Source organism: Mustela nivalis (genome assembly GCF_964662115.1).
Source record: "Mustela nivalis genome assembly, chromosome: 1".
Classification (NCBI taxonomy): domain Eukaryota; kingdom Metazoa; phylum Chordata; class Mammalia; order Carnivora; family Mustelidae; genus Mustela; species Mustela nivalis.
Genome location: NC_139020.1, coordinates 164,447,361 through 164,466,639, shown reverse-complemented (window position 1 = coordinate 164,466,639; position 19,279 = coordinate 164,447,361). Strand labels below are relative to the sequence as shown.

Here is a 19,279-nt window from a genome sequence, read left to right as displayed (position 1 = left end):
TGACCCCCCCAATACCAACCAAACATGATCTAATCAATAAGAAAACTATGAATCATCCTATTTATTAATCATACAAGGAAGATAATCAAAATATCCAAGCTCAAACTTGAATAAAAATAAATTCTCAATTTCCTATTTATCTTATTAATTGGTGCACAATTATTTTTTGTTTTGTATTTATTTGTACAAATGAGATATTTAAGCTCATGGCAACTTAAACTACTAATGGAATACCTGAACTCTGGGACGGTTTGGGGACATCAGCTTCTTCAAATCAAGTAAGTGTGTGTATATTTACACACACACACTTTTTTAGTTTGTGGATATTGGACAGTGCTAGAGACATTTCTTGGGAACCTAATCTTCTCAATGGCAAGTTCCAGCATTGCCTTTGCCAGTAGTTGAGTTCATATGGACTTGATGCCAATTTTCTTCTCACATATGTGAAATAACAGTTGGGCACATAACAAACAAAACAGTGACACCACAGAGAAGCCTAGTGCTTTTTAAGAAGTGAAATGGGTGGATTCAGAACTAATTTTTTCTTTAGGTGAACTGAGTTTAAATTAAATTAAATGTTGCAAGAGATTACAGTATTTGTATGACTCTCAAAAAGTCAAAGGCTGTGGCAATAAAGTATTTTCATTTTATAGAGTTTTTCTTGGAGAGGCTGCGTACCATGTGACAGCAGAGTGTTTCAAACCCGGAGGCTGGTGCCAGCACAAAATCCAAACATCATAAAGTTACTTCCAAAGCACAGATAATTATCGGTCCCCTCTCTTGGAACAGAGCATCTCTCAGCTAATTCCAAATCTGCCAGTCCAGAATCACCTTCCTAGTCTAGGGTTTTAAGTATGAATCGATGGGTAAGGCATGTTTTCCGGGAAGGAAAGAAGTTATTGAACAACAATGGTCAGAAGAGTAAAAAACCATAGACATCAGTACTTGCCCAATTTTTTCTCTAGCAGAATTTCTTTTTTCTTTTTTTTTTTCTTTCTTTTGCCAAAAAAAGACAAGGGAGGCCAGCCAGTGGCCCAGTGGCCATTGCTATGTGCATGCCTGGTCCATCAGTCAGTTTTTTAAAATCCAGCTAACTTGTCTCCAACAAACAGCTTACCTCCAACCCTGTCCACTTACGGCAGTGTGTCTTTACCACACTAGACCTTTCCTAAGGGGCTGATTGTCGAGGCTTTGCATGCTTTTGCAGTGCCCAAGAATCAGTAAAATGCCTTGTGATCCATACTTCTCTGCTTCCCCAATTCACCCAAAGGGTACTGGGGAAGCCTTTGCCTTCTGTCTAGGCTGCTTCTTTACACAGAAGCTCTCTGAAAGCTTTGCTCACCAGGATTTGAGATCCATGCTCTTCAGTGAATTTCCATCAGAGGATCACTGCCAAGTCACACAAATCTGTCAAAGGAGGCTTGTCTGGAGTGCACCGAGTCCCTCTCCACGGAGTGACAGCTCAACAACTATCCCTGAGTGCTGGCCGGCCAGCCATCTCTTCTTTCCCACCCCCTTCACTAGATTTCACTACCACCTGTTAATGCATCTAAAGGGAGCAAGAGGAACTCAGTCACAACAGATGATGAGAGTTGATGCCAGAAGTGTAAACAAGTCATAAATTACTCTTAATTCCTCTTGGCTATGGATGCTGTTAGTCTTTAGCGATGGAAAAATATACTCACTTTAATCTCTTTTATTTATATAATATAATAGTTGGTCCTCTCGTATGACTATAAATCTCACTTTTCTTCAACAAGCATTTCCTAAGCATGTGCTCTGGGCAAAGTACTGTGTAAGCTGCTACTTTTAAGAACAGATATGGGAGTTCATGTTTAGTGGGGACAGGAGTTTGGGAAGATGAAAAAATTCTGGAGATGGATGATGGTAATTGTTGTGCAACAGTGTGAACATACTTAATGCCACCGAACTATACATTTTTAAATGACTAAAATGGTAGATTTTATATTTTTTAAATGGTTATATATTTTATCACAAAACAGATTAGGGATCGTAAGCATTTTTTTTAGTCAAGATTAGCTGTTTGTTGTAAGTTATAAATTCTATATATATATATATATATATATATCCTATAGCAAAATAACAAATGTGTGGGACTCACCACAAAAACCTGGAGTTCCCCATTTCTTATATTTTACATAGCAAGTACTGAGTTCATTATGTCCCTAATTTCTCCTATTGTCAGAGTACTATATAGGTCTTTTTAAATGATTATCCTCTGCAATCAAGTTGAAAACAGAGTCTTAACAATGAACCCTGAGTTAGGCTTTATGCTTAACATCCATACCACAGTGCCCCAGAATGGCCAGAACTTTATTGAGCGTGGAGAACAGAGACTCAGATCCTGCCTTGAGGCCAGCCAATGTGGAGAAAGTCATGGCTTTCCATCTCTGTCTGGTTCCTGCCTCTGCCTTTGGCCAGTGCTATAACTGTGGGCAAGTCTCCTCATCTTCGTGAACTGGCTGCTGTGTCCTTACCTATAAAATGGGAGTGAAGTTGCCTGCTATGCAGGCTATCAGGACCAAACAAGCCAACATTTCTGAGAACACTGAGTGCTGGGCTGGGGGCAGGTGGTAAATCAGTGCCACCCCCTTGCCCCTGCAACTTCTGTGACAACGGAGTGAAATGCAGTGGGTGTCTGAGACAGCCTCCAGAGCGCTCTTCATTCCACACATGTGGGAGTGTGTGAGACACCTCCTGAAAATCTTTCCTTCCTCTCCTGTTACTCTCTAGACTCTGCTCTCCTGCTCTGCCTGCCTTTGAACTATAGGAAGTTCATGATGCAAATATATTGGTGCTGTGGGAGAGGAGAGAGAGCCCACCCCTTGCCCCGCGCCAGCAACATCTTGGAAGCAGAGCAGTGCTCAGGGTCTTGTGGTGTTCGGGCCTCTTGCTCTTTCAAGACCCCAGGCTTCAGTGTCTCGATTCTCAGACCCACTACATTTCCCTAGGGTTAAAAGTTGTCCCCTTGGTTTCCTTTGACCTCTTGTCCCTCAGTCGGGAGCTAGAAGCAAAGAAAGGTCCTTATTACCCCAGACCTGTGTCTCTGCAGCCAGTAGTTTGGCCCCCCGCAACCCCTCTTCCTGCAGGTCTGAAAGGCTGTGTCTGGGGACTATCACCCTTCCTTCCTTCTGTGTCCATGCTATTTCTCCTTGCTCCGGGGGACAGCCCAGCTTTGTATATAGGTCTCACCAAGACATAGAATCCAATTTGTAGAAAGATTAGAGTGCTTTGATGAGTGGTATAATTTATCAGCTTCTCCAAGTTAATGACATTCTTTGAGCTGGGTACCCCTTCTATACCAGCACCGTATGTTAAAGGGGATGGCCAGGCTAGTGCCAGGCTACTAAGCCAGTGGTTCTTAAGCCTTTTATTATTTTTAACCTTTTTATTGAGAATTGTATAATTTATATACAATTAAATATGAATTCTGTACAAATCTTAAGTATACATCTCAATGAATTTTTGTGATCTGCACACCTGTGTAAATACTACCCAGACTAAGATTCAGAACATCTCCAGTACTCCAGAGCCTCAGACCCATTTCTAGTCAGTATCCCCAAAGGTAACTACTGCTTCAACCTCTTCTCATTGGATTGGGTTCTTGACTTTCTCACACTTATGTCCACCCCTAAGTCCCAATTTTCTACTTAATATCATTTAAGAATTCAAAATCTGTTATTGCCTGTTTTAACCAAAAAGAAACAAAGAAGTGGTCATCTTAGAAATGCTTTTCCTGCCCTCACCACCGATACACATCCCAATATACCCTTCTGGCCCCACCAGCTCCACCCCCCCAATCAGGTCATGGTCAGGGAGGTAAGATCCCCATCCTTTCTGGTCAGTCATGCTCAATCCCAGAGTCTGAAAAGGGACAGAAGCAGATTCCCTAGGACCTTGGTTCTGTTTGCCCGGTGCCCAAACTTCAAAGTATAGCGTTTTCTAAGCTGAACAATGGTATAGTTCTTAGAATCATCAGATATCCACTGAGCTTCTAACACGCTCAGATTCCTGCTTTCCTTTTTCTGTCAAAGTAGGATTATCTTTCCCCTGATTATGTTTTCAATTTTCTTGAGAATGAGGAATGTATTTGAAGAGAAGTATCACCATTGCATTCCCTGTGTTAATGTTGACCATCTTGAATTGTTTCTACTGAAAAAATTACAAGAAAATGATTTTACAGGAGGTACACAGAAGCCCCCATTTTGGCGTGCACTGCCATACTCAAATCCTTGTATTTAAAAGTGGAGCTTGGTCTGTTTATCCTACAGTAAAAATATCTACAAGAAGCTATTATTATATTGACATTGGAGCCAAACAGGAAATCAGAGGAATCACAGATGTTATCTGCTTTAATGCAATGGGTTTTCTATACTCTGGCTTTGCAGCCAATCAGGATAGACTCCACAAAAAGGATTTAAGAAACATATTATTGATATAATGTGTATTTATTGGACTCTGCAAGCTACATTGTGTTCCCAGAGTTCTGAGGGCAAAAGCAAGAGGGAGACTTAAGAGAGAGAAGATGAACCCAACAAGAAGGAATTGAGATAGATTCCATCATTACCATGGATATATAATTATAACATATATGGGGGAGAATTTAGAATAATTCGAGAGTGTATGTAAGCATTTGTTATATGCACAGTATTGGATAACATAGTTTGCTGCCCAAAGGGAAGATGATATGTCAAAAGAAGGAAGTCCTCAAAACTTTTTTAGCATTTTTATCCATAATTAAGATTAGGACAAAGCTGGCACATCTGGCTAATTCGTGGGTGATGCTAAACCTGGAAGAGCACTAAAATCAGGATCTAAAGAGATAATGACAGACACAAGGCTGAATCTGAAAAGTTGAAATATAGCAGGCACAAGTAGAAGTCCTTAGATTATTAAAAAAAAAAAAAAGAAGAAGAAGAAAGTTTCTGTGAGTCTTGAATAGGGAGACTCAATAAATAGCTCCTGTGAGGAGAGATCGTGGCTGCTTGTCGCACAGTGCGGGTAAATCAGTGGTAAGAAGGGGCATAACAAATAGCTTCTGCACTGTGAACTCTCATTTCTCAAAATTGAATGGCTAGGACCCACACCTGGGTACAATACTGACCTCACTTCTGATGACCACACTTAAAGATGCTGAGAGATGTTGAGAACCAGGATCAGAAATTATGTTACCTGCTTTCACTGATTTCACTTATTTGTGGAGCATAACAAATAATATGGAGGACAAGGGGAGATGGAGAGGAGAAGGGAGCAGAGAGAGTCAATTATCATATGGTTTCACTTATTTGTGGAGCATAACAAAAAGCATGGACGACATGGGGAGTTAGAGAGAAGGGGGTTGGGGTAAATTGGAAGGGGAGGTGAATCATGAGAGACTATGGACTCTGAAAAACAATCTGAGGGGTTTGAAGTGGCAGGGGGGTGGGAGGTCGGGGTACCAGGTGGTGGGTATTATAGAGGGCACAGATTGCATGGAGCAGTGGGTGTGGTGAAAAAATAATGATATTGTTATGCTGAAAATAAATAAATGAAAAAAAAATGTGAGCCTATCACTAATGTGAATAAATACATGACTTGGTATTGAAAAAAAAATAATGAATACTGTTACGCTGAAAAGAAATAAAAAATTTAAAAAAAAAAGGAAATTATGTTACCTGGAACATTCTTAAATAAAAGAATGAGTAGTTAGTTGAAAGAACAGAAGGAATGCCCATGTCCCATCCTCAGATACCTGAAGGCTGTCCCACACGTGAGGCACATGAGGCTTGTGTTCTGGAAGGCTGTGTTAGGATTAGGGAGTGGTTACAGAGAAGGGACTCTGGTTCAATTACTCATACTTGAAGCTGCTAAGTGGAAGGAGTATGCGGTCTCATGCCTGTGTGTGGGTATGGAGGACACACATTTTTGGAGGTTGGACCTCATACCAATCATGGGGCTCCATTGGGTGCTTGTCAGAGGGGTTGTGGAAGGGATTCACACACTCTGTAGAGCTTTGGGAAAAAATGCCCTGTGAGGCCTTGTCCAACCCTGATAATATATGGTTGCTCACAGGCATATAGCACAGGCTCAGATGAGTTCTAGTAAGATGGCCGTGGGCTAGAACATCTGGGGAAGGAGGCAAGGACTGTCATGGAACTTGAATTGTGATGGAATTGAAGAGAACAAGGTAAAGATAGCAGGCATGGGGTGGGATTGGGAGATTATGAGAGAGAATTTGGGTAGATAGGGTGGGGCAACAGAGTGGGAAACTGTAACAGACGGAGATTTGGGTGCCCTTGCTCTCATGTGATCTCCTACAAGGACACAGGGTGACAGAGACCCCAACCCCACAACTTCAGTGATAGTGGCAGTTCCCTCTTCTATTGGTTGAGAGGCAGTGGAAGTGCCCAGACCAAACCACTCAAAAGTTATTTCTGCTGCAAAAGAGTCATAGGCAGTTTCCTAATGATCGTGAGGGGAAGGCACCTTGCTAGGACATGGACAACAAGGCTTCTTTATCCACCTGCAGCCTCATCGGAGGTTTTGCATTTGTACTAACATGCTAACTCTGAACATTCCAGAACTTCAAGGTGTTATTTCCAGTGGCTGTCATGCTCACTAAGTTTGTGTTTTGCTTTTGTGGCTTCAGAGAGCCCTTCTGTAGTTCTGGTCACCAGGATACTTGTCTGTGTGGCCAATAGCAAGATGAAGAGTGTTTTCAGGGGACTCAGTTCATTTGTACTGTAAGGACTTACAATGTATTGCAAGTGTATCACATTTTTATCTCCAGGCATTTTCTACACAATGGTGCTATGATGTGAGTAAGTTAGGGCTCATTCTCTGTCTCGCAGATGAGGAGATTAATGCAAGAGAGGTAAAGTGAAGCAGGGAGAGTGGTTTCATAAATGTGGAGAACAGCCTGTTTTATGAACGGAAAGGCCATTGGAAGTAGGACGTTATTGCTCTTTAACTAAAGAAATGTTTGCAAGGCCAAGTTAAACAGGATATGGCATTCTCTCCAAGCATTTCCACCACCACGCCCCTCTCCTCACTCCGGTGTTTGTGGGTCACTTCCTAATCTATGAATGGTTTCGCTGACCTGTAAGCAAGGGTGGGAGGTGGAGATTGCGCTTGAACAAACTCATCAAGGGAAGTCATTCTGCAAGTTTCCCAAGGATGAGAGAATGTTTTTTCTTCCCCCTCCCTTGCCACTCCCCCACCTCCTCCACTGTAACCTACCCTAGCAAAAACTGTAACCCAGAGCTGCATTTAGAAGACTACCATGGCCATGTTCATCCTGTTCTTCTTTGGGGACTACTGAGGCTTTGTGCCCCCACTTGACGAGTGCCTCTAAAAAGATGTTTTAAGGCTATCAAAGAGACTGCAATATCTGGGGGCCATTTAAAATGCCAGAGACGTTTTCTATGACTCATCACCAAGTCCTGACATTTAATAATCCCATCACCCTAGGGGGGGGTCTCCAATACTGTCTCATTTGATCTTCTACCCAATTTGAGTAAAGAATCAGAAATGCTTTATGGGCTGATTGCGTAGGATGCATTATCATTCCTTCTGAAGTTGGAAAGGAAAAATAAAGCTGTCATTGCTTGAATTAAAATAAAATAAACACAAACCCATAGGACTTGGCTAATGTCTCTTCTGATGTGGCCTTTATTGGGTATTTCTAGTGTTTGTAACTGTCAGATTCTAAGCAGTCATTCTGCTCCCTGATTTCCCCTGATTTTCCATCATCTTCTCCCTGTCATACTTGGACGCTCCTGCTCTGTCTTCACGCAGGTTATACAGAGCTTGTTTATTCCTTTGAGACACAAAGCAGATTGTTTGCTTAATTTTTATTTTAAATATTGTCTGTGAGTCGTCATCATGGGGCAGCTTTGGTAAAATGGGGCTGATTTTTGTTCCCTAGAAGTCTCTGCCAATATTCCCATCTATTGTATACATTCAGTGCTATTATAGTAATAATAGTTTACAGAGGCCCAGATTATGATATTTTAATAGTATAGAGCCCCTTGTTGATATAAATGCTTCATGCAAATTGGAATGAAGTATTAAAACTGCAGTTTTGGCTCTACTTATCAGTATACAAAAAGTTTGGACTTGATTCCTTAGATAGAAATGAGCCCTCTTTGGCAATTTAGAATTTCTTCATGTCTCACGTCATAGAGCCCTCATTTTAAGAATGAAGAAGAGGAGTTCTGGGACTACTCTTTGGTGAGTTTTTGGTCAAATGAGATTGAATTCCAAGTATCCTGGCTCTTTTTTTTTTTTTTTTTAAAGATTTTATTTATTTATTTATTTGACAGAGAGAAATCACAAGTAGATGGAGAGGCAGGCAGAGAGAAAGAGGGAAGCAGGCTCTCCGCTGAGCAGAGAGCCCGATGCGGGACTCGATCCCAGGACTCTGAGATCATGACCTGAGCCGAAGGCAGCGGCTTAACCCACTGAGCCACCCAGGCGCCCCAAGTATCCTGGCTCTTAATCCAGTATTTTTTCCCTCTTATTCTATGTTTAACCTCTCTTTTTGTATACTTTCCTAGAAGCAAGGCTATGATCTCCAAGCAGAATTTCTGTAAAGTCAATTCCAGTGTGCCCCAGTTAGAAAGAATCCTAAAACAGCAATTTTCCAAGCATGCAATCAAGGGCTATGATTCATGTTCTTAGGATATAGCTCTAGGAACTTTGCAGTATGGACTCCATGTAGTGTGGCCTGAGGGAGGGAACTGACGCCTACTATGTATTGTATCAAACTTGTCCTTTATAAGTGCACTCCTATCTCAGGTGATATAATTTCTTACCATCTCATCCTCCAGTTCATCTACTACCCCATTGAATTAATCTTCCTAAAACATTGGTTTTTAATGTATCAGTGCTGGGACCAAACACCTAATCAAAACTCTAAACTCCTTAGCTTCTCCTCCAAGGCCCTCCACCAGACCACTGTCTTCACTGTCTCATATTCATTCCCAGTCCTCTTTGCTCTTGTCAAGGGTCTCCTTCTCCTGTCTGTGCTTCAGGCATTCCCAGCCCACAGGGGCCTGTCCAGTCCCACTTGTTTGAATCTGTTCTATGTTGTGCTCCCGTCTGACTATACTCCTTCCATTCTGATCTCCTGAAACATGTACTGATTCTATGAGAGTGTATAACCATGACATTTGACATCCTGATTACATTGCTGTCATGAGTTCTGGTCTCTGAAACTCAGCTATGAGTTCCCAGAGAAATTCTCAGACAGTGCTCTCGGAGTTTCAGGAATTATTTCACAGAGCCCACGAGGCCAAAAGAAAAACACAGAAATTTAATTTATGAAGCAGTTAGGACTCAATAAATAGTCCTGACCTAACAATTAATAGCTCTTTGAGAAAATACTGCACGTAAATTGAAAAAAAAATCATTGTTTTATTCTAAAAACAATCACAGTTATTTACTAATAGGGTTTATGTTCCCGTTGGGTACTTCATAGTTTCCCAAAGCTTGGAATCAGATGGGACACTACCACATTCCTTTCCTGTTCTGTGTTGTATTTCACATAATACTTTTTGTGGTACAGTTGCCAAAACCCCAGTTTTGCAAAGATTTGAGATCATCAGAAGGAATATAGTACAAACTAAAATGTCAGAGCTATAAACTACCTTGATCTGGTAGTTTCTGCAGTGCCTGACAGATACTGTGTGTGTCATGCTTTCCTGAAAATTTTAAAATACCCCATCCTGCAGTGCCCTGAGGGACACACTTTGGGAACTACAGCTCTAGAGTAGTATCAACCTTCCCTTGTGTGTTCCACAAAGTGTATTGAGCAATGTAGTCCTCCTAGTGGGTAGCCAGTTAATACTTGTTGAGGACTTTAATTCTTGACCATCTGACAGAGGCCATAAGCACCACAGCTTCAGCAATGTACTGAGTTTCCCAGCTTGGCAATAATTCAAGTTAAATCCATTTGAACATCTTTTGGGTATGCTGGAAGGGAAATTCCTGTACAAAATGGAGGTTGGCTTAAATGCCCTTTAAATTCTTTTCCATTGCTAAGGTTCTCTAATTCAGCAGAAGTGATGTGCCGTGCAAGACCAACATTAACCACAATTGCATGACAGAGTAGTAAAGATAAAACGTCTCAAACTCTGAGGCTAAAAATATAAAAATATTTGAATTCTAACATGATGAATTTGGTATGGATGTAGACGCATAAAACTACTGACTCCTAAACTAATAAACTAATAAGGGAGATTCGTTGAGAAACCTTTTTCTTTTCAATTACCACAAAAATTAACCATATAGTAGGAACAAAGAAAACCACGGTACTTATCAAAAAAGTAGAAATAGGGGTGCTTGGGTAGCTAAGTGGGTTAAGCCTCTGCCTTCAGCTCAGGTCATGATCTCAGGGTCCTGGGATCGAGCCCCACATTGGGCTCTCTGCTCAGCAGGGAGCCTGCTTCCCCCCTCTCTCTCTGCCTGCCTCTCTGCCTACTTGTGATCTCTCTCTCTCTCCCCCTGTCAAATAAATAAATAAAATCTTTTTTTAAAAAAGTAGAAATAGCACAAGAAAACATATCTGATCAGAAATAGCACAAGAAAAAAAAAAAGAAATAGCACAAGAAAACATATCTGATCACTCTATAATAAATTAAGAAACACAAATTTATAAAATTAAAACACAAAAAACACCACTGGGATTTTTTTTAAAACTCCTCTTGAGTCATTGAGGAAATCAAAATGAAAATTGTAGACTATCTGGAAAAGAATGTGAAAATTCTGCATGTAATTTTTTTTTGACACAGCTAATATAGTACTTCGGAAAATTCACCAACCTCAGTTCTTATATAAATAACAAAAGTGAAGGAAAATAAAAGAAATTATGTGTCAAACTTATGACATTATTAAAAAAGAAAAGAAAATTAACCCAGGGATGGCAGAAGAAAAAATCTTAGAAGATTGCCTTATGCACCGTAAGCACTTAATAGATGTTAGCCACTATTTGAAAGATACAGAAAATTCTCCTGGATAGAGTAGTAAATTTGAAAAGCAAGGTTCCCTTTTGAGACATTTGGGGATATTTGAATATGGACTCCATATTAAGATGATAGTATTGAATTAATGTTAATCTTCATGGGTGTGGTAATGTTATTATGGGTGTGTAGGAGGACACCCTTATTCTTACAGGACACATGCTGTTGTATTCAGAAGGTAAGTGTCATGATGTCTGCAGTATACTTTTCAGTGATTCAGGGGAAAAAAAGTAAACATAGATTAAGAGAAAAATGCGGGGAAAATATCAGCATATTTATGGGAACAGGATAGGGGTACTGATTCAAATTTTCTCTAAGTTTTAAACTTTTCAAAAGAAAAATTTTCCAAAACCAGGGTATAGAACATGTGTAGCATGTTTTTTAAAGAATCATATGTGTATGTATGTGTGTGTGTGTTTATAAGTTTGTATATGCATAGTATAAGCTGTATACCAGAAATTGAAAACAGTGGTTGGTACTGGACAAGAGAGCTGTTTGGCTGGAGACAGGACTGGAAGGAGACTCAGTTTGTGAATCTTGTACATATGCTTCCATTTTCTATCCTAATCAGTGGGGGGCTCTTACAATTTTTATTTAATTTTAAGCTCCATGTCCTATGCTCAGTTTTACTGTTGGACAAATGAAGTAATTTATGCCCCAGGGAGCAGAGACTGCTTAGGAAGTGCCTTATCTCCAGGCAGACTTCTTGGACAGATTCCTCCTTGGACTGTCCAGACTTTGCTGCGGGTTTCCTGTGGGCAAGCAGCCTGCATGCCTCCTGCCCCAATATCCCACACCCTCCTGCACACAACACCCTTTGGCTTTGGCTCCATGGGGGTTTCATGAAGACGTTTTTACAGCTGGTGGAAGGTGGTAAGCACATGGGATGGTCCTCAGAAGAAAAAGGTGTGGGCTTCCTGTTTTCACTGTGACTCAGGCAAGTGGGAGAGCATTTCTGTGGAACACTCTTAATGAATAACTTGCTCACCCTGACACCAGTGTCAGAGTTCAGGGCAAGAGGCAAATGGTGGCAAGCTTTCCTCCTTGGTGAGAACCAGAACTGAAAGTCTTTTGGATGCAGCTTGTGGTGCCGAAGATTTCAGAGCTGGAAGGGATATACCCGAGTGATCCAAACCATCCACTTTACAAGTGAAGCCACCAAGGCCAGGAAAGTTCTGCAGATGTGGACAAGTGGCACAACTAGTAACCATACACCCCCTGAGCCATCTCTGCAGGATTCTTTCCATGACACCACAGCCACCTGAGAGGCCCACAGGGACTCAGAACTCTGTGGCGGGTGTCAGGCTCATTTCATTCGGCAGGTGGTGTTACAGCTGATCTGCTCACTCGCTCGCTCTCTGAAGAAAAGGATTCAGTACGTCTTAAAGCTGAGGAGCCAGGGAGGGAGATGGGGAGGAGTAGGGAGGCAAGGTTCACTAAAAACAGTATTTTGCCTGTGCAAGACCTGGCAGGGAACCCAGTTCACCTCTTATTTAAAAGAGATTGATAAACTCAGGGTGGATTCTATTTCTGCCCTCACAGCATTAAAATACCTAACCCTAGAGATTTTGCATAGAATGCTTGAGAACTTTTTTTTCACTATTAACCTTATTATGAAATACCTCAGGCATGCAGGAAGACTTAGTGAATGCAATGAAAGCATGCATACCAACACTCAACCAAAGAGTGACTAGACGGGGTGCCTGGGTGGCCCCATCAGCCAAGTATCCGACTCTTGGTCTTGGCTCAGATCACCAAGCCCAGTGTGGAGCTCTCTGCTCTCTGCTCAGCACAGAGTCTGCTGTCCCTCTGCTCCTCCCCCTGCTCATGCTTGCTTTCACTCTCTCACACTCTGTCTCCATCCACCTCTAAAGTGAATACATAAAATCTTTTTGAAAACATAAAAAATAATTTTAAAAATTCTTTTAATTAAAAAAAAAAGTGGGATATTTGGTTGAGGCCCCACCCCACTTCCCTGATCACGGCCTTCCCTCACCCCTTCTCCTAGGGATAAGCCCTGCCCTGAATATGCTCCTTATCATTGCTCTGTGTGCCTTTATTACCCTGACTGCATGTGTGATGTCTCCCTCAATGAGGTATCACCTTATTTTCCATAAAATTTTATGTAGAAGGGGTCACATTGTAATTTTCCTTACACAACTATTTTTTCCCCTCAAGAATATATTGTTGAGATTCATCCATGCTGCTTGGTGCAGCCCCAGTTCAGCTGTGTTCACCAGAGCAGAGGTTTTATTGACGACATACTTGAAGACCTGTGCATTCTTCTGTTGAAAAACATTTGTTTCCAAGCTTTGATACAAATAATGCCCCAAAAAACATCCTTGCACTTGTTCCTTGTACACATAGTACCCGCCTTTTCTCACTATTGCTGTATCCTTCACTGATCCACAGACTGAACAAACGGTTCTGTCTCTCTGTTTCAGAAATTCATGATTCATATAAGTGGGTGTTTATCTGGGAGACAGCACTTTGGTTTATCTCAGGGCTTTTAATTTGGAGAGTGGAATTTTTTTTTTTTATTCCTTCAAAGTACACTGAGGTCTTTACTTTACTGAAGTTGAAATATCTTTGTGGGCAAGAAAAGCTCCTTTTGGAGATGCTCCTAATGACTGAAGCCATCCACTGATTGACTACCCTGCTGTACTCCAGCAGGCTATGCCCCTCTGACCCATCTCACTAGATTCTGGTCATGGCCCTCTAGAAAGTGGGCAGACCCTGTGAGAGGAAGTGCCTTTTCAGCAGAGTAACCACCGTGAATAGCAGACACCGCTGTGTGCCGTCAGGGCGTGCCGGTGATACCATTTCACTTCCATCCATCTCATCCCTTCTAGGCACCTGCATTTATGGTAGCTCAGCTGATGTTTGTATTTCTTCTGTGTTAGAAAAGGCTTATCCTCTGTAACCCCAGATCTGGGAGCAATCATTTACTCTAGTATCAAGCTAGATATAGGGGTTACAGTCGTGCCTTCGGTAAGATTGTATTCTGGTGCTAGAGGCTTCAGGCACATGCATTTGCCATTTTATTTTTTATTTTATTTTATTTTTTTTAAATATTTTATTTATTTATTTGAAAGAGATCACAAGTAGGCAGAGAGGCAGGCAGAGAGAGAGAGGAGGAAGCAGGCTCCCTGCTGAGCAGAGAACCCGATGCAGGACTCAATCCCAGGACCCTGAGACTGTGACCTGAGCTGAAGGCAGAGGCTTAACCCACTGAGCCACCCAGGCGCCCTGCATTTACCATTTTAACACCAGAAATGTGATAAAGGCTGCTCGATATGTACAGGGAAAGGGTAGAGAGTGCCAAAGAGGGAGTGATTCCAATATGAGGACAGGGAAGACTTCATGGAAGAGAAGCCATTCAACTTTACCTAAAAGGGCTAACAGAGAAGATGAACAATGACAATGACGCAGAGAGATGAGGCTTGAAAGGCAGGAAGGTAGGTGGGTTGAGGCCGGGCAAGGAAGCATATTGAAGGCACTTCACCCTGATGAATTGGGGAACACATAGAATTGTGTTAAGCAGAGAAAAGACTCTGTAGGGACTGTTAGAAAAATGCCTTTGGCAGCCAGGAAAGACATGAATTGGAAACAGCTGGAGGCCTGAGCAGGAGACAGGAGTAGGCAGTAGCGATAGGAAAAAGGAAGGAAAGAATAAATTTGAAGGCAGCTACTCGGTCAGGAATAAGCAAAATGCAGATTGGTGGACAGAGGGCAGCTTTTGTTATTTTATTTACTTTATTTATTTCGACTTTATTTCTACTATTCTACTTTATTTATTTCTAATCACCAAAATGGAGTATAATGTGGAAGGAATTGTATAAACATCTAATTAAGGATAAGAGTTTGAGGCATATGAAAGAAATGAGTGTCCATTAGAGTCATGCCATATGCTTAACTCTCGTGTGTTGATTTCTGCACATGCTTAAGTCAGGAAAGGGGGCAAGTCTGCATTTGGAATCAGGGAGCCAACATTTAGTGTCCCTGCCCTTCCTCTTGACTATCTGTGAGACCTTGTGCATGCCACTCGACCTTTCTAAGACTGCAGTGCCTTCCAGCGTAAAACAGGATTTGTCTACTGCCCCAGGATCCCTTCCAGAGCTAACATCCTCTAGTCTCTTTTTCATGCCTGACTGCCCTGGCCCTGGACAGGCCCTGTTAGCTTTTAGAGATCAATTATAGTTTCTGTTGCGACTTCTTGGACCTATGGGTAACTTAGACAGGTGTTGCTTAATTTCCAGTTATTTGGAGATTTTTCTCATCGTTCTGTTCTTGCATTTCATCTCATTTCCAAAGTGGTCAGAAAACATGATTTTAATCCTTTGAAATTTGTTGAGATCTACTTGATGGCTAAGAATATAATCTGTTTTGGTAAATGTGCCATGTGCACTTGTAAAGAATCTCTATTCTGCAGCTGTTGCATATGTATGTCAGTTAAATTGTGTTGGTTAGTCATGTTCAAATCTTCTGTATCCTTACTGATGTTTTGTCTGCTTCGTCTGTTAGTAAGACAGGTGTGTTAAAATCTCTAGTGATAACTACAGATTTGTTTGTTCCTTCTTTTTATCCTCAGCTTTGTTTTATTTCTTTTAAAGCTAAGTTATTTGATCCATTAATGTTTAGGACATTTATCTTTCTTTTGCATTGACCCTTTTATCATTGTGAAATGTCTCTAGTTATTTCTCATGGTACTTCTTACTTTAATATCTATTTAGCTCATATTGCCATACCCAAAGCTTTCTTTTGTATTAATCATTTATTTTCAACCTGTTGAAAAGTGAATTGCTGGGTTTTTTTAGCTACATCTCTGTTTTTTTAAATTCCAATATTATAGTTTTTGTCTTTTTTTTTTTTAAGATTTTATTTATTAATTTGACAGACAGAGATCACAAGTAGGCAGAGAGGCAGGCAGAGAGAGAGGAGGAAGCAGGCTCCCTGCCAAGCAGAAAGCCTGATGTGGGGCTCGATTCCAGGACCCTGAGATCATGACCTGAGCCGAAGGCAGAGGCTTTAACCCACTGAGCCACCCAGGTGCCCCAGTTTTTGTCTTTTAATTAGATTGTATATGCCACTTACATATAATTACTTAGTTAGATTTAATTCTCTTGTCATTTGTTTTGTATTTATCTACTCTGTTTTTCCTCTTTATTCCCTTTTCTCTGACTTTATTTATTTTTAAGCATCTTTCAGGTTTTTATCCTTTTTTTTTTTTTTTAAGTCAGCTCTACCCCCAACGTGGAGCTCGAGCTGTTTAGGGGTTATTATAGAAATTCCCAAGTTAATCTATTACAGTTTACTTCACCATTGCCAAAGCAAGCAAGAAACTTAAAGTATATTACATTTCCCCCTTGCCAATGTTTTTGTTACACTTTCCATATATTTTATTTCTACTAAGTGATAAGCCCCACAAGGCAGTATTACCCCTATTGTTTTTAATGGTCAGTAGTCTCTATATTTATACATATGTTTACTTTTTGAAGCTACTGATTCCTTCTTAAAATTGTATACTTCCATATCAGAGCATCTGCCCATGAGCCTGAAGAACATCCTGTCTTATAGTCATCATACCCTTTGGTATTACTCAGAGGAACTCTATACAAGAAATGAAGACTCATTCATTTTCTTTTTCTGAGAGCATCTTTACTGCACACTTCTTTCTAAAGGACATCCTCCTTGGGTATAGAATTTATAGTTGACTTTTTATTCTTCAGAACTTTTAAAATCTTTTACTTTGTGTAATTTTTCTTAAATCAACATTCTTCTTCTTTTTCACTTTCTAAAAAAAATTCCAGTATAGTTAACATACAGTGTTATATTAGTTTCAGGCATACAGTAGAGTGATGCAGCAGTTTCATACAACTGTACATGACTCAGTGCTTATCACGATATTAAATTCTTAATCCCCTTCACCTATTTCATCCATCCCCCTACTAACCTCCCCTCTGGTGACCATCAGTTTTCTATAGAGTCTATTTCTTTGTCTCTTTTTCTCTTTGTTTGGTTTCTTAAATTTCACATATGAGTAAAATCATATGGTATTTGTCTTTCTCTGACTTACTTCACTTAGCCTTATACCATCTAGGTCTGTCCACATTGCCTCAAATGGCAAGATTTCATTCTTTTTTAAGGCTGAGTAATATTCCCATGTGTCTCTGTGCGCGTGTGTGCATGCGTGCGTGCTCAGGCCACATCTTCTTTATCCATGCATTTATCAGTGAACACTTAGGCTGCTTCCATAGTTTGGCTATTGTAAATAATGCTGCTATAAACATAGGGGTCATTTGTCCCTTCAAATTAGTGTTTTTATACTCTTTAGGTTATATCTATTAATGGAATTACTGGATAATATGGTAATCATATTTTTAATTTTTGAGGAACCTCCAAACTGTTATCCACAGTAGCTGTACCAGTTCACATTCCCACCAACAGTGCAAGAGGGTTCCTTTTTCTCCATATCCTTGCCAACATTTATTGTTTCTTGTGTTTTTTATTTTAGCCATTCTGACAGGTATAAGGTGATATCTTATTGTGGTTTTGATTTGCATTTCCCTGATCATGAATGATGTTGAACATCTTTTCATGTATCTGTTGGCCATCTGAATATCTTCTTTGTAGAAAAGTCTTTTCATATCTTCTGCCCATTTTTAATTGGATTACTTATTTTTTTATTGTTAGGTTATATAAATTCTTTCTATATTTTGAATATTACCCTTTATCAAATGTGTCATTTGCAGATATCTTCTTCCATTCAGTAGCTTTCCTTTTAGTTTTATTGATTGTTTCCTTCACTGTGCAAAAGCTTTTTATTTTGGTGTATTCCTGATTATTTTTGCTTTTATTTCCCTTGCCTCAAGAGACATGTCTAGAAAAATGTTGCTATTCTCCATGTTAGAGAGCTTATTGTCTGCACTCTCTTCTAGGATTTTTATGGTTTCAGTTCTCATATTTAGGTCCTTAATCCATTTTTTAGTTAATTTTTGTGTATAGTGTAAGAAAGTTTTCCATTTTCATTCTTTCACACCTAGCTGTCCAGTTTTCCCAACACCATTTGTTGAAGAGACTGTCTTTTTCCCATTGCATATTCTTGCCGCCTCTGTCAGAGATTAATTGACCATGTAAATGTGGGTTTATTTCTGGACTCTCCATTCTTTTTCATTGACCTATGTGTTGACTTTTATGCCAGTAACATACTTTCTGATTACCACAGCTTTGTAGTATTTCTTGAAATCTGTAATTGTAATACCTCCAGTTTTGTTCTTTTTTTCCTTTTTCAAGATTGGTTTGGCTATTTGGGGTCGTTTGTGGTTCCATACAAATTTTAGATTTATTTTCTCCAGTTCTGTGAAAAATGCTGTTGGTATTTTGGTAGGAATTGTATTAAATCTGTAGATTCCTTTGGGTAATATGAACATTTTAACAATATGTGTTCTTCCAGTCCGTGTGTATGGAATATCTTTTCACTTCCTTATGTTATCTTGAATTTCTTTCACCATTGTTTTATAGTTTTCAGAGTACAGGTCTTTCACCTCCTTGGTTAAGTTTATTCCCAGGTATTTTATTATATTTGGTGCAGTTGTAAATGGGGTGGTGTTCTTAATTTCTCCTTCTGCTACTTCATCATTAGTGTACAGAAATGCAGTTGATTTCTGTATATTAATTTTATATCCAGTGACCTCACTGAATTCATTTATCAGTTATAGTAATTTTTTTGATGGAGTCTTTAGGGATTTCTATATATATTATCATGTCATCTGCAAATAGTGAAAATTTTACTTCTTCGTGACCAGTTTGGATGCTTTTTATTTATTTCTCTTGTCTGATTGCTGTGGTTAGGACTTCCAGGACTATGTTAAATAAAAGTGGTGAGAGTGGACATCCTTGTGTTGTTCCTGACCTTAGGGGGAAAGTTCTCAGTTTTCTCCGATTAAGAATGATACTAGCTTTGAGTTTTTCCAAGGTGGCCTTTATTATGTAAGTTTTTTTCCCTCTAAACCTACTTTGTTGATTTATTATCATGAATGGTTATACTTTGTCAGATGCTTTTTTTTTCATCTGTTGAAATGATCATATGGTTTTTATCTTTTCTCATTTATGTGATTTATCACATTTGTTGTCATATAGGTTTTCATAATATTCTTTTGTAATCCTTTTTATTTCTGTGATATTGGTTGTTATTTCTCTTTCATTTCTGATTTTGTTTGAGTCCCCCTTTTTTCTTTCTTTCTTTTTTTTTTTTTAAA

At 39.9% G+C, this 19,279-nt stretch overlaps 1 protein-coding gene across 23 annotated transcripts in view; it reads left to right on the top strand.

Moving 5' to 3' along the window:
- Nucleotides 1–19,279, top strand: part of ATG7 (autophagy related 7) — a 243,135-nt gene that overhangs the window by 169,775 nt on the left and 54,081 nt on the right. The gene's annotated exons all lie outside the window — the stretch shown is intronic.